This window comes from Ranitomeya imitator, chromosome 1, assembly GCF_032444005.1.
Source record: "Ranitomeya imitator isolate aRanImi1 chromosome 1, aRanImi1.pri, whole genome shotgun sequence".
In the NCBI taxonomy this organism is placed as follows: domain Eukaryota; kingdom Metazoa; phylum Chordata; class Amphibia; order Anura; family Dendrobatidae; genus Ranitomeya; species Ranitomeya imitator.
The window spans coordinates 587,055,128-587,069,058 of record NC_091282.1 but is presented as its reverse complement, the minus strand read 5'-3'; positions in this window follow the sequence as shown (position 1 = coordinate 587,069,058).

The window sequence follows — 13,931 nt, the reverse complement described above, 5'->3', positions numbered from 1 at the left end:
TGTAGGGTATAGAGTGTAGAGTGTAGGGTATAGAGTGTAGGGTATAGAGTGTAGAGTGTAGGGTATAAAGTGTAGAGAGTAGGGTATAGAGTGTAGGGTATAGAGTGTAGGTTATATAGTGTAGGGTATAGAGTGTAGAGTGTAGGGTGTAGAGTATAGGGTATAGAGTGTAGGGTATAGAGTGTAGAGTGTAGGGTATAAAGTGTAGAGAGTAGGGTATAGAGTGTAGGGTATAGAGTGTAGGTTATAGAGTGTAGGGTATAGAGTGTGGAGTGTAGGGTGTAGATTGTAGGTTATAGAGTGTAGAGTGTAGGGTATAAAGTGTAGAGAGTAGGGTATAGAGTGTAGGTTATATAGTGTAGGGTATAGAGTGTAGAGTGTAGGGTGTAGAGTATAGGGTATAGAGTGTAGGGTATAGAGTGTAGAGTGTAGGGTATAAAGTGTAGAGAGTAGGGTATAGAGTGTAGGGTATAGAGTGTAGGTTATAGAGTGTAGGGTATAGAGTGTGGAGTGTAGGGTGTAGATTGTAGGTTATAGAGTGTAGATTGTAGGGTATAAAGTGTAGAGAGTAGGGTATAGAGTGTAGGGTATAGAGTGTAGGTTATAGAGTGTAGGGTATAGAGTGTAGAGTGTAGGGTGTAGAGTGTAGGGTATAGAGTGTAAGTCTATACCATACACTCTATACCCTACACTCTATACCCTACACTCTATACCCTACACTCTACACTCTATACCCTACACTCTATAACATACACTTTATACCCTACACTCTGTAGGGTATAAAGTGTATGTTATAGAGTGTAGGGTATAGAGTGTAGAGTGTAGGGTATAGAGTGTAGGGTATAGAGTGTAGGGTATAGAGTGTATGGTATAGAGTGTAGGGTATAGAGTGTAGATTGTAGGGTATAGAGTGTAGGGTGTAGGGTATACAGTGTAGGGTATAGATTGTAGGGTATAGAGTGTAGAGTGTAGGGTATAGAGTGTAGGGTATAGAGTGTAGGGTATAGAGTGTAGAGTGTAGGATATAGAGTGTAGGGTATAGAGTGTAGGGTATAGAGTGTAGAGTGTAGGGTATAGAGTGTAGGGTACAGAGTGTATGGTATAGAGTGTATGGTATAGATTGTAGGGTATAGAGTGTAGGGTATAGAGTGTAGAGTGTAGGGTATAGAGTGTAGAGTGTAGGGTATAGAGTGTAGGGTATAGAGTGTAGAGTGTAGGGTATAGAGTGTAGGGTATAGAGTGTAGGATATAGAGTGTAGGGTATAGAGTGTAGAGTGTGTGGTATAGAGTGCAGGGGATAGAGTGTAGAGTGTGACGTATAGAGTGTAGGGTATAGAGTGTATGGTGTAGAGTGTATGGTATAGAGTGTAGGGTATAGAGTGTATGGTATAGAGTGTAGGGTATAGAGTGTAGATTGTAGGGTATAGAGTGTAGGGTATAGAGTGTAGGGTATAGATTGTAGGGTATAGAGTGTAGAGTGTAGGGTATAGAGTGTAGGGTATAGAGTGTAGAGTTTAGGGTATAGAGTGTAGGGTATAGAGTGTAGATTGTAGGGTATAGAGTGTAGGGTTTAAAGAGTAGGGTATAGAGTGTAGAGTATAGAGTGTAGAGTGTAGGGTATAGAGTGTAGGGTATAGAGTGTAGAGTGTAGGGTATAAAGTGTAGAGAGTAGGGTATAGAGTGTAGGGTATAGAGTGTAGGTTATATAGTGTAGGGTATAGAGAGTAGAGTGTAGGGTGTAGAGTATAGGGTAAAGAGTGTAGGGTATAGAGTGTAGAGTGTAGGGTATAAAGTGTAGAGAGTAGGGTATAGAGTGTAGGGTATAGAGTGTAGAGTGTAGGGTATAGAGTGTAGGGTTTAAAGAGTAGGGTATAGAGTGTAGAGTGTAGGGTATAGAGTGTAGAGTGTAGGGTATAGAGTGTAGGGTATAGAGTGTAGAGTGTAGGGTATAGAGTGTAGGGTATAGAGTGTAGAGTGTAGGGTATAAAGTGTAGAGAGTAGGGTATAGAGTGTAGGGTATAGAGTGTAGGTTATATAGTGTAGGGTATAGAGTGTAGAGTGTAGGGTGTAGAGTATAGGGTATAGAGTGTAGGGTATAGAGTGTAGAGTGTAGGGTATAAAGTGTAGAGAGTAGGGTATAGAGTGTAGGGTATAGAGTGTAGGTTATAGAGTGTAGGGTATAGAGTGTGGAGTGTAGGATGTAGATTGTAGGTTATAGAGTGTAGAGTGTAGGGTATAAAGTGTAGAGAGTAGTGTATAGAGTGTATGTTATATAGTGTAGGGTATAGAGTGTAGAGTGTAGGGTGTAGAGTATAGGGTATAGAGTGTAGGGTATAGAGTGTAGAGTGTAGGGTATAAAGTGTAGAGAGTAGGGTATAGAGTGTAGGGTATAGAGTGTAGGTTATAGAGTGTAGGGTATAGAGTGTGGAGTGTAGGGTGTAGATTGTAGGTTATAGAGTGTAGATTGTAGGGTATGAAGTGTAGAGAGTAGGGTATAGAGTGTAGGGTATAGAGTGTAGGTTATAGAGTGTAGGGTATAGAGTGTAGAGTGTAGGGTGTAGAGTGTAGGGTATAGAGTGTAAGGTATAGAGTGTAGGGTATAAAGTGTATGTTATAGAGTGTAGGGTATAGAGTGTAGAGTGTAGGGTATAGAGTGTAGGGTATAGAGTGTATGGTATAGAGTGTAGGGTATAGAGTGTAGAGTGTAGGGTATAGAGTGTAGGGTTTAGAGTGTAGGGTATGGAGTGTAGGGTATAGATTGTAGGGTATAGAGTGTAGAGTGTAGGGTATAGAGTGTAGGGTATAGAGTGTATGGTATAGAGTGTAGAGTGTAGGGTATAGAGTGTATATTGTAGGGTAAAGAGTGTAGGGTATAGAGAGTATGGTATAGAGTGTAGGGAATAGAGTGTAGAGTGTAGGGTATAGAGTGTAGAGTGTAGGGTATAGAGTGTAGGGTATAGAGTGTAGAGTGTAGGGTATAAAGTGTAGAGAGTAGGGTAAAGAGTGTAGGGTATAGAGTGTAGGTTATAGAGTGTAGGGTATAAAGTGTAGAGTGTAGGGTGTAGAGTGTAGGGTATAGAGTGTAAGGTATAGAGTGTAGGGTGTAAAGTGTATGTTATAGAGTGTAGGTTATAGAGTGTAGAGCGTAGGGTATAGAGTGTAGGGTATAAAGTGTAGGGTATAGAGTGTAGGGTATAGATTGTAGGGTATAGAGTGTAGATTGTAGGGTATAGAGTCTATAGTATAGAGTGTAGAGTGTAGGGTATAGAGTGTATAGTGTAGGGTAAAGAGTGTAGGGTATAGAGTGTATGGTATAGAGTGTAGGGAATAGAGTGTAGAGTGTAGGGTATAGAGTGTATGGTATAGACTGTAGGGTATAGAGTCTAGAGTGTAGGGTATAGAGTGTAGGGTATAGAGTATAGGGTATAGAGTGTAGAGTGTAGGGATTAGAGTGTAGGGTATAGAGTGTAGGGTATAGAGTGTAGAATGTACGGTATAGAGTGTATGGTATAGAGTATAGAGTGTAGGGTATAGAGTATAGAGTGTAGGGTATAGAGTGTAGGGTATAGAGTGTAAAGTGTAGAGTGTATGGTATAGAGTGTAGAGTGTAGGGTATAGAGTGTATGGAATAGAGTGTAGGGTATAGAGTGTTGAGTGTAGGGTATAGAGTGTAGGGTATAGAGCGTAGGGTGTAGGGTATAGAGTGTAGGGTATAGAGTTTAGAGTGTAGGGTACAGAGTGTATGGTATAGAGTGTAGGGTGTATGGTATAGAGTGCAGGGGATAGAGTGTAGAGTGTGAGGTATAGAGTGTAGGGTATAGAGTGTATGGTATAGAGTGTATGGTATAGATTGTAATGTATAGAGTGTAGGGTATAGAGTGTAGAGTGTAGGGTATAGAGTGTAGAGTGTAGGGTATAGAGTGTAGGGTATAGAGGGTATGATATAGAGTGTATGGTATAGATTGTAGGGTATAAAGTGTAGGGTATAGAGTGTAGAGTGTAGGGTATAGAGTGTAGAGTGTAGGGTATAGAGTGTAGGGTATAGAGTGCAGAGTGTAGGGTATAGAGTGTAGGGTATAGAGTGTATAGTGTATGGTATAGAGTGTAGGGGATAGAGTGTATGGTATAGAGTGTATGGTATAGAGTGTAGGGTATAGAGTGTAGGGTATAGAGTGTAGAGTGTAGGGTATAGAGTGTAGGGTATAGAGTGTAGGGTATAGAGTGTAGGGTATAGATTGTAGGGTATAGAGTGTAGGGTATAAAGTGTAGAGTGTAGGGTATAGAGTGTATGGTATAGAGTGTAGAGTGTAGGGTATAGAGTGTATGGTATAGAGTGTAGGGTGTAGAATGTATGTTATAGAGTGTAGGGTATAGAGTGTATGGTATGGAGATTAGAGTGTAGGGCATATAGTGTATGGTATAGAGTGTATGGTATAGAGTGTAGGGTATAGAGTGTAGAGTGTAGGGTATAGAGTGTATGGTATAGAGTGTAGGGTATAGATTGTAGAGTGTAGGGTATAGAGTGTAGGGTATAGAGTGTAGGGTATAGCGTGTAGGGTATAGAGTGTAGGGTATAGATTGTAGGGTATAGAGTGTAGGGTATAATGTGTAGAGTGTAGGGTATAGAGTGTATGGTATAGAGTGTAGAGTGTATGGTATAGAGTGTATGGTATAGAGTGTAGGGTGTAGAATGTATGTTATAGAGTGTAGGGTATAGAGTGTATGGTATGGAGATTAGAGTGTAGGGCATAGAGTGTAGGGTATAGAGTGTATGGTATAGAGTGTAGGGTATAGAGTGTAGAGTGTAGGGTATAGAGTGTAGGGTATAGAGTGTAGGATATAGAGTGTATGGTATAGAGTGTAGGTTATAGAGTGTAGAGTGTAGGGTATAGAGTGTAGGGTAAAGAGTGTAAGGTATAGATTGTAAGGTATAGAATGTATAGCGTAGAGTATAGAGTGTAGGGTATAGAGTGTATGGTGTAGAGTGTAGGGTATAGAGTGTATAGTGTAGGGTATAGAGTGTAGGGTATAGAGTGTATAGTATAGAGTGTAGGGTATAGAGTGTAGGGTATAGAGTGTAGAGTGTGGGGTGTAGAGTGTATGGTATACAGTGTATGGTGTAGAGTGTATGGTATAGAGTGTAGGGTATAGAGTGTATGGTATAGAGTGTAGGGTATAGAGTGTAGGGTGTAGGGTATAGAGTGTAGGGTATAGATTGTAGGGTATAGAGTGTAGAGTGTAGGGTATAGAGTGTAGGGTATAGAGTGTATGGTATAGAGTGTAGAGTGTAGGGTATAGAGTGTATAGTGTAGGGTATAGAGTGTAGGGTATAGAGTGTATGGTATAGAGTGTAGGGAATAGAGTGTAGAGTGTATGGTATAGAGTGTAGGGTATAGAGTGTAGAGTGTAGGGTATAGAGTGTAGGGTATAGAGTGTAGGGTATAGAGTGTAGAGTGTAGGGTATAGAGTGTAGGGTATAGAGTGTAGGGTATAGAGTGTAGAGTGTAGGGATTAGAGTGTAGGGTATAAAGTGTAGGGTATAGAGTGTAGAATGTACGGTATAGAGTGTAGGGTATAGAGTATAGAGTGTAGGGTATAGAGTGTAAAGTGTAGAGTGTAGGGTATAGAGTGTAGAGTGTAGGGTATAGAGTGTAGGGTATAGAGTGTATGGAATATAGTGTTGGGTATAGAGTGTAGAGTGTAGGGTATAGAGTGTAGGGTATAGAGCGTAGGGTGTAGGGTATAGAGTGTAGGGTATAGAGTGTAGGGTATAGAGTGTAGAGTGTAGGGTATAGAGTGTATGGTATAGAGTGTAGGGTGTAGAGTGTAGGGTATAGAGTGTAGAGTGTAGGGTATAGAGTGTAGAGTGTAGGGTATAGAGTGTAGGGTATAGAGTGTAGAGTGTAGGGTATAGAAAGTAGGGTATAGAGTGTAAAGTGTATGGTATAGAGTGTAGGGGATAGAGTGTATGGTATAGAGTGTATGGTATAGAGTGTAGGGTAGAGAATGTAGGGTATAGAGTGTAGAGTGTAGGGTATATAGTGTAGGGTGTAGATTGTAGGGTATAGAGTGTAGAGTGTATGGTATAGAGTGTATGGTGTAGAGTGTATGGTATAGAGTGTAGGGTATAGAGTGTATGGTATAGAGTGTAGGGTATAGAGTGTAGATTGTAGGGTATAGAGTGTAGGGTGTAGGGTATAGAGTGTAGGGTATAGATTGTAGGGTATAGAGTGTAGAGTGTAGGGTATAGAGTGTTGGGTATAGAGTGTATGGTATAGAGTGTAGAGTGTAGGGTATAGAGTGTATAGTGTAGGGTATAGAGTGTAGGGTATAGAGTGTATGGTATAGAGTGTAGGGAATAGAGTGTAGAGTGTATGGTATAGAGTGTAGGGTATAGAGTGTAGAGTGTAGGGTATAGAGTGTAGGGTATAGAGTGTAGGGTATAGAGTGTAGAGTGTAGGGTATAGAGTGTAGGGTATAGAGTGTAGGGTATAGAGTGTAGGGATTAGAGTGTAGGGTATAAAGTGTAGGGTATAGAGTGTAGAATGTACGGTATAGAGTGTAGGGTATAGAATATAGAGTGTAGGGTATAGAGTGTAAAGTGTAGAGTGTAGGGTATAGAGTGTAGAGTGTAGGGTATAGAGTGTAGGGTATAGAGTGTATGGAATAGAGTGTTGGGTATAGAGTGTAGAGTGTAGGGTATAGAGTGTAGGGTATAGAGCGTAGGGTGTAGGGTATAGAGTGTAGGGTATAGAGTGTAGGGTATAGAGTGTAGAGTGTAGGGTATAGAGTGTATGGTATAGAGTGTAGGGTGTAGAGTGTAGGGTATAGAGTGTAGAGTGTAGGGTATAGAGTGTAGAGTGTAGGGTATAGAGTGTAGGGTATAGAGTGTAGAGTGTAGGGTATAGAAAGTAGGGTATAGAGTGTAAAGTGTATGGTATAGAGTGTAGGGGTTAGAGTGTATGGTATAGAGTGTATGGTATAGAGTGTAGGGTAGAGAATGTAGGGTATAGAGTGTAGAGTGTAGGGTATATAGTGTAGGGTGTAGAGTGTAGGGTATAGAGTGTAGAGTGTATGGTATAGAGTGTAGTGGATAGAGTGTATGGTATAGAGTGTATGGTATAGAGTGTATGGTATAGATTGTAGGGTATAGAGTGTAGGGTATCGAGTGTAGAGTGTAGGGTATAGAGTGTAGGGTATAGAGTGTAGGGTATAGAGTGTAGGGTATAGAGTGTAGGGTGTTGAGTGTAGGGTATAGAGTGTAGGGTATAGGGTGTAGGGTATAAAGTGTAGGGTGTAGAGTGTAGGGTATAGAGTGTAGGGTATAGAGTGTAGGGTATAGAGTGTAGGGTATAGCGTGTATGGTATAGAGTGAAGGGTATAGAGTGTAGAGTGTAGGGTATAGAGTGTAGACTGTAGGGTATAGAGTGTAGGGTATAGAGCGTAGGGTGTAGGGTATAGAGTGTAGGGTATAGAGTGTATGGAATAGAGTGTAGGGTATAGAGTGTAGAGTGTAGGGTATAGAGTGTAGGGTATAGAGTGTATGGAATAGAGTGTTGGGTATAGAGTGTAGAGTGTAGATTATAGAGTGTAGGGTATAGAGTGTATGGAATAGAGTGTTGGGTATAGAGTGTAGAGTGTAGGGTATAGAGTGTAGGGTATAGAGTGTAGGGTATAGAGTGTAGAGTGTAGGGTATAGAGTGTAGGGTATAGAGGGTATGGTATAGAGTGTATGGAATAGATTGTAGGGTATAGAGTGTAGGGTATAGAGTGTAGAGTGTAGGGTATAGAGTGTAGAGTGTAGGGTATAGAGTGTAGGGTATAGAGTGTAGAGTGTAGGGTATAGAGTGTAGGGTATAGAGTGTAGGATATAGAGTGTAGGGTATAGAGTGTAGAGTGTGTGGTATAGAGTGCAGGGGATAGAGTGTAGAGTGTGAGGTATAGAGTGTAGGGTATAGAGTGTATGGTATAGAGTGTATGGTATAGATTGTAGGGTATAGAGTGTAGGGTATAGAGTGTAAAGTGTAGGGTATAGAGTGTAGAGTGTAGGGTATAGAGTGTATGGTATAGAGTGTATGGTATAGATTGTAGGGTATAGAGTGTAGGGTATAGAGTGTAGAGTGTAGGGTATAGAGTGTAGAGTGTAGGGTATAGAGTGTAGGGTATAGAGTGTAGAGTGTAGGGTATAGAGTGTAGAGTATAGAGTGTAGAGTGTATGGTATAGAGTGCAGGGGATAGAGTGTAGAGTGTAGGGTATAGAGTGTAGGGTATAGAGTGTAGAGTGTAGGGTATAGAGTGTAGGGTTTAGAGAGTAGGGTATAGAGTGTAGAGTGTAGGGTATAGAGTGTAGGGTATAGAGTGTAGGGTATAGAGTGTAGGGTATAGAGTGTAGGGTGTAGAGTGTAGGGTATAGAGTGTAGGGTATAGGGTGTAGGGTATGGAGTGTAGGGTGTAGAATGTAGGGTATAGAGTGTAGGGTATAGAGTGTAGGGTATAGAGTGTAGGGTATAGCGTGTAGGGTATATAGTGTAGGGTATAGAGTGTAGGGTATAGAGTGTAGGGGATAAAGTGTAGAGTGTAGGGTATAGAGTGTAGGGTATAGAGTGTAGAGTATAGAGTGTAAAGTGTAGAGTGTAGGGTGTAGAGTGTAGAGTGTAGAGTATAGAGTGTAGAGTGTAGGGTATAGAGTGTAGGGTATAGAGTGTATGGTATAGAGTGTAGAGTGTAGGGTATATAGTGTAGGGTTTAATGTGTAGAGTGTAGGGTATAGAGTGTAAGGTATAGAGGGTAGGGTATAGAGTGTATGGTGTATGGTGTAGAGTGTAGGGTATAGAGTGTAGGGTATAGAGTGTAGGGTATAGAGTGAATGGTATAGAGTGTAGGGTATAGAGTGTAAGCTATAAAGTGTAGGGTGAAGAGTGTAGGGTATAGAGTGTAGGGTATAGAGTGTAGGGTATAGAGTGTAGGGTATAGAGTGTAGGGTATAGAGTGTAGAGTTTAGGGTATAGAGTGTAGGGTATAGAGTGTAGAGTGTAGGGTATAGAGTGTAGGGTTTAAAGAGTAGGGTATAGAGTGTAGAGTGTAGGGTATAGAGTGTAGAGTGTAGGGTATAGAGTGTAGGGTATAGAGTGTAGAGTGTAGGGTATAGAGTGTAGGGTATAGAGTGTAGAGTGTAGGGTATAAAGTGTAGAGAGTAGGGTATAGAGTGTAGGGTATAGAGTGTAGGTTATATAGTGTAGGGTATAGAGTGTAGAGTGTAGGGTGTAGAGTATAGGGTATAGAGTGTAGGGTATAGAGTGTAGAGTGTAGGGTATAAAGTGTAGAGAGTAGGGTATAGAGTGTAGGGTATAGAGTGTAGGTTATAGAGTGTAGGGTATAGAGTGTGGAGTGTAGGGTGTAGATTGTAGGTTATAGAGTGTAGAGTGTAGGGTATAAAGTGTAGAGAGTAGGGTATAGAGTGTAGGTTATATAGTGTAGGGTATAGAGTGTAGAGTGTAGGGTGTAGAGTATAGGGTATAGAGTGTAGGGTATAGAGTGTAGAGTGTAGGGTATAAAGTGTAGAGAGTAGGGTATAGAGTGTAGGGTATAGAGTGTAGGTTATAGAGTGTAGGGTATAGAGTGTGGAGTGTAGGGTGTAGATTGTAGGTTATAGAGTGTAGATTGTAGGGTATAAAGTGTAGAGAGTAGGGTATAGAGTGTAGGGCATAGAGTGTAGGTTATAGAGTGTAGGGTATAGAGTGTAGGGTGTAGAGTGTAGGGTATAGAGTGTAAGGTATAGAGTGTAGGGTATAAAGTGTATGTTATAGAGTGTAGGGTATATAGTGTAGAGTGTAGGGTATAGAGTGTAGGGTATAGAGTGTAGGGTATAGAGTGTATGGTATAGAGTGTAGGGTATAGAGTGTAGATTGTAGGGTATAGAGTGTAGGGTGTAGGGTATACAGTGTAGGGTATAGATTGTAGGGTATAGAGTGTAGAGTGTAGGGTATAGAGTGTAGGGTATAGAGTGTATGGTATAGAGTGTAGAGTGTAGGGTATAGAGTGTATAGTGTAGGGAATAGAGTGTAGGGTATAGAGTGTATGGCATAGAGTGTAGGGAATAGAGTGTAGAGTGTATGGTATAGAGTGTAGGGTATAGAGTGTAGAGTGTAGGGTATAGAGTGTAGGGTATAGAGTGTAGGGTATAGAGTGTAGAGTGTAGGGTATAGAGTGTAGGGTATAGAGTGTAGGGTATAGAGTGTAGAGTGTAGGGATTAGAGTGTAGGGTATAGAGTGTAGGGTATAGAGTTTAGAATGTACGGTATAGAGTGTAGGGTATAGAGTATAGAGTGTAGGGTATAGAGTGTAAAGTGTAGAGTGTAGGGTATAGAGTGTAGAGTGTAGGGTATAGAGTGTAGGGTATAGAGTGTATGGAATAGAGTGTTGGGTATAGAGTGTAGAGTGTAGGGTATAGAGTGTAGGGTATAGAGCGTAGGGTGTAGGGTATAGAGTGTAGGGTATAGAGTGTAGGGTATAGAGTGTAGAGTGTAGGGTATAGAGTGTATGGTATAGAGTGTAGGGTGTAGAGTGTAGGGTATAGAGTGTAGAGTGTAGGGTATAGAGTGTAGAGTGTAGGGTATAGAGTGTAGGGTATAGAGTGTAGAGCGTAGGGTATAGAAAGTAGGGTATAGAGTGTAAAGTGTATGGTATAGAGTGTAGGGGATAGAGTGTATGGTATAGAGTGTATGGTATAGAGTGTAGGGTAGAGAATGTAGGGTATAGAGTGTAGAGTGTAGGGTATATAGTGTAGGGTGTAGAGTGTAGGGTATAGAGTGTAGAGTGTATGGTATAGAGTGTAGGGGATAGAGTGTATGGTATAGAGTGTATGGTATAGAGTGTATGGTATAGATTGTAGGGTATAGAGTGTAGGATATCGAGTGTAGAGTGTAGGGTATAGAGTGTAGGGTATAGAGTGTAGGGTGTTGAGTGTAGGGTATAGAGTGTAGAGTGTAGGGTATAGAGTGTAGAGTGTAGGGTATAGAGTGTAGGGTATAGAGTGTAGAGCGTAGGGTATAGAAAGTAGGGTATAGAGTGTAAAGTGTATGGTATAGAGTGTAGGGGATAGAGTGTATGGTATAGAGTGTATGGTATAGAGTGTAGGGTAGAGAATGTAGGGTATAGAGTGTAGAGTGTAGGGTATATAGTGTAGGGTATAGAGTGTAGAGTGTAGGGATTAGAGTGTAGGGTATAGAGTGTAGGGTATAGAGTTTAGAATGTACGGTATAGAGTGTAGGGTATAGAGTATAGAGTGTAGGGTATAGAGTGTAAAGTGTAGAGTGTAGGGTATAGAGTGTAGAGTGTAGGGTATAGAGTGTAGGGTATAGAGTGTATGGAATAGAGTGTTGGGTATAGAGTGTAGAGTGTAGGGTATAGAGTGTAGGGTATAGAGCGTAGGGTGTAGGGTATAGAGTGTAGGGTATAGAGTGTAGGGTATAGAGTGTAGAGTGTAGGGTATAGAGTGTATGGTATAGAGTGTAGGGTGTAGAGTGTAGGGTATAGAGTGTAGAGTGTAGGGTATAGAGTGTAGAGTGTAGGGTATAGAGTGTAGGGTATAGAGTGTAGAGCGTAGTGTATAGAAAGTAGGGTATAGAGTGTAAAGTGTATGGTATAGAGTGTAGGGGATAGAGTGTATGGTATAGAGTGTATGGTATAGAGTGTAGGGTAGAGAATGTAGGGTATAGAGTGTAGAGTGTAGGGTATATAGTGTAGGGTGTAGAGTGTAGGGTATAGAGTGTAGAGTGTATGGTATAGAGTGTAGGGGATAGAGTGTATGGTATAGAGTGTATGGTATAGAGTGTATGGTATAGATTGTAGGGTATAGAGTGTAGGATATCGAGTGTAGAGTGTAGGGTATAGAGTGTAGGGTATAGAGTGTAGAGCGTAGGGTATAGAAAGTAGGGTATAGAGTGTAAAGTGTATGGTATAGAGTGTAGGGGATAGAGTGTATGGTATAGAGTGTATGGTATAGAGTGTAGGGTAGAGAATGTAGGGTATAGAGTGTAGAGTGTAGGGTATATAGTGTAGGGTGTAGAGTGTAGGGTATAGAGTGTAGAGTGTATGGTATAGAGTGTAGGGAATAGAGTGTATGGTATAGAGTGTATGGTATAGAGTGTATGGTATAGATTGTAGGGTATAGAGTGTAGGATATCGAGTGTAGAGTGTAGGGTATAGAGTGTAGGGTATAGAGTGTAGGGTGTTGAGTGTAGGGTATAGAGTGTAGAGTGTAGGGTATAGAGTGTAGGGTATAGAGTGTAGAGCGTAGGGTATAGAAAGTAGGGTATAGAGTGTAAAGTGTATGGTATAGAGTGTAGGGGATAGAGTGTATGGTATAGAGTGTATGGTATAGAGTGTAGGGTAGAGAATGTAGGGTATAGAGTGTAGAGTGTAGGGTATATAGTGTAGGGTATAGAGTGTAGAGTGTAGGGATTAGAGTGTAGGGTATAGAGTGTAGGGTATAGAGTTTAGAATGTACGGTATAGAGTGTAGGGTATAGAGTATAGAGTGTAGGGTATTGAGTGTAAAGTGTAGAGTGTAGGGTATAGAGTGTAGAGTGTAGGGTATAGAGTGTAGGGTATAGAGTGTATGGAATAGAGTGTTGGGTATAGAGTGTAGAGTGTAGGGTATAGAGTGTAGGGTATAGAGCGTAGGGTGTAGGGTATAGAGTGTAGGGTATAGAGTGTAGAGTGTAGGGTATAGAGTGTATGGTATAGAGTGTAGGGTGTAGAGTGTAGGGTATAGAGTGTAGAGTGTAGGGTATAGAGTGTAGAGTGTAGGGTATAGAGTGTAGGGTATAGAGTGTAGAACGTAGGGTATAGAAAGTAGGGTATAGAGTGTAAAGTGTATGGTATAGAGTGTAGGGGATAGAGTGTATGGTATAGAGTGTATGGTATAGAGTGTATGGTATAGATTGTAGGGTATAGAGTGTAGGGTATAGAGTGTAGAGTGTAGGGTATAGAGTGTAGAGTGTAGGGTATAGAGTGTAGGGTATAGAGTGTAGAGTGTAGGGTATAGAGTGTAGGGTATAGAGTGTAGAGAGTGTGGTATAGAGTGCATGGGATAGAGTGTAGAGTGTGAGGTATAGAGTGTAGGGTATAGAGTGTATGGTATGGAGTGTATGGTATAGATTGTAGGGTATAGAGTGTAGGGTATAGAGTGCAGAGTGTAGGGTATAGAGTGTATGGTATAGAGTGTATGGTATAGATTGTAGGGTATAGAGTGTAGGGTATAGACTGTAGAGTGTAGGGTATAGAGTGTAGAGTGTAGGGTTTAGAGTGTAGTTTATAGAGTGTAGGGTATAGAGTGTAGAGTGTAGGGTATAGAGTGTAGGGTGTAGAGTGTATGGTATAGAGTGTATGGTATAGATTGTAGGGTATAGAGTGTAGGGTATAGAGTGTAGAGTGTAGGGTATAGAGTCTAGAGTGTAGGGTATAGAGTGTAGGGTATAGAGTGTAGAGTGTAGGGTATAGAGTGTAGGGTATAGAGTGTAGAGAGTGTGGTATAGAGTGCAGGGGATAGAGTGTAGAGTGTGAGGTATAGAGTGTAGGGTATGGAGTGTATGGTATGGAGTGTATGGTATAGATTGTAGGGTATAGAGTGTAGGGTATAGAGTGCAGAGTGTAGGGTATAGAGTGTATGGTATAGAGTGTATGGTATAGATTGTAGGGTATAGAGTGTAGGGTATAGAGTGTAGAGTGTAGGGTATAGAGTGTAGAGTGTAGGGTATTGAGTGTAGGGTATAGAGTGTAGAGTGTATGGTATAGAGTGCAGGGGATAGAGTGTAGAGTGTGAGGTATAGAGTGTAGGGTATAGAGTGTATGGTATAGAGTGTATGGTATAGATTGTAGGGTATAGAGTGTAGGGTATAGACTGTAGAGTGTAGGGTATAGAGTGTAGAG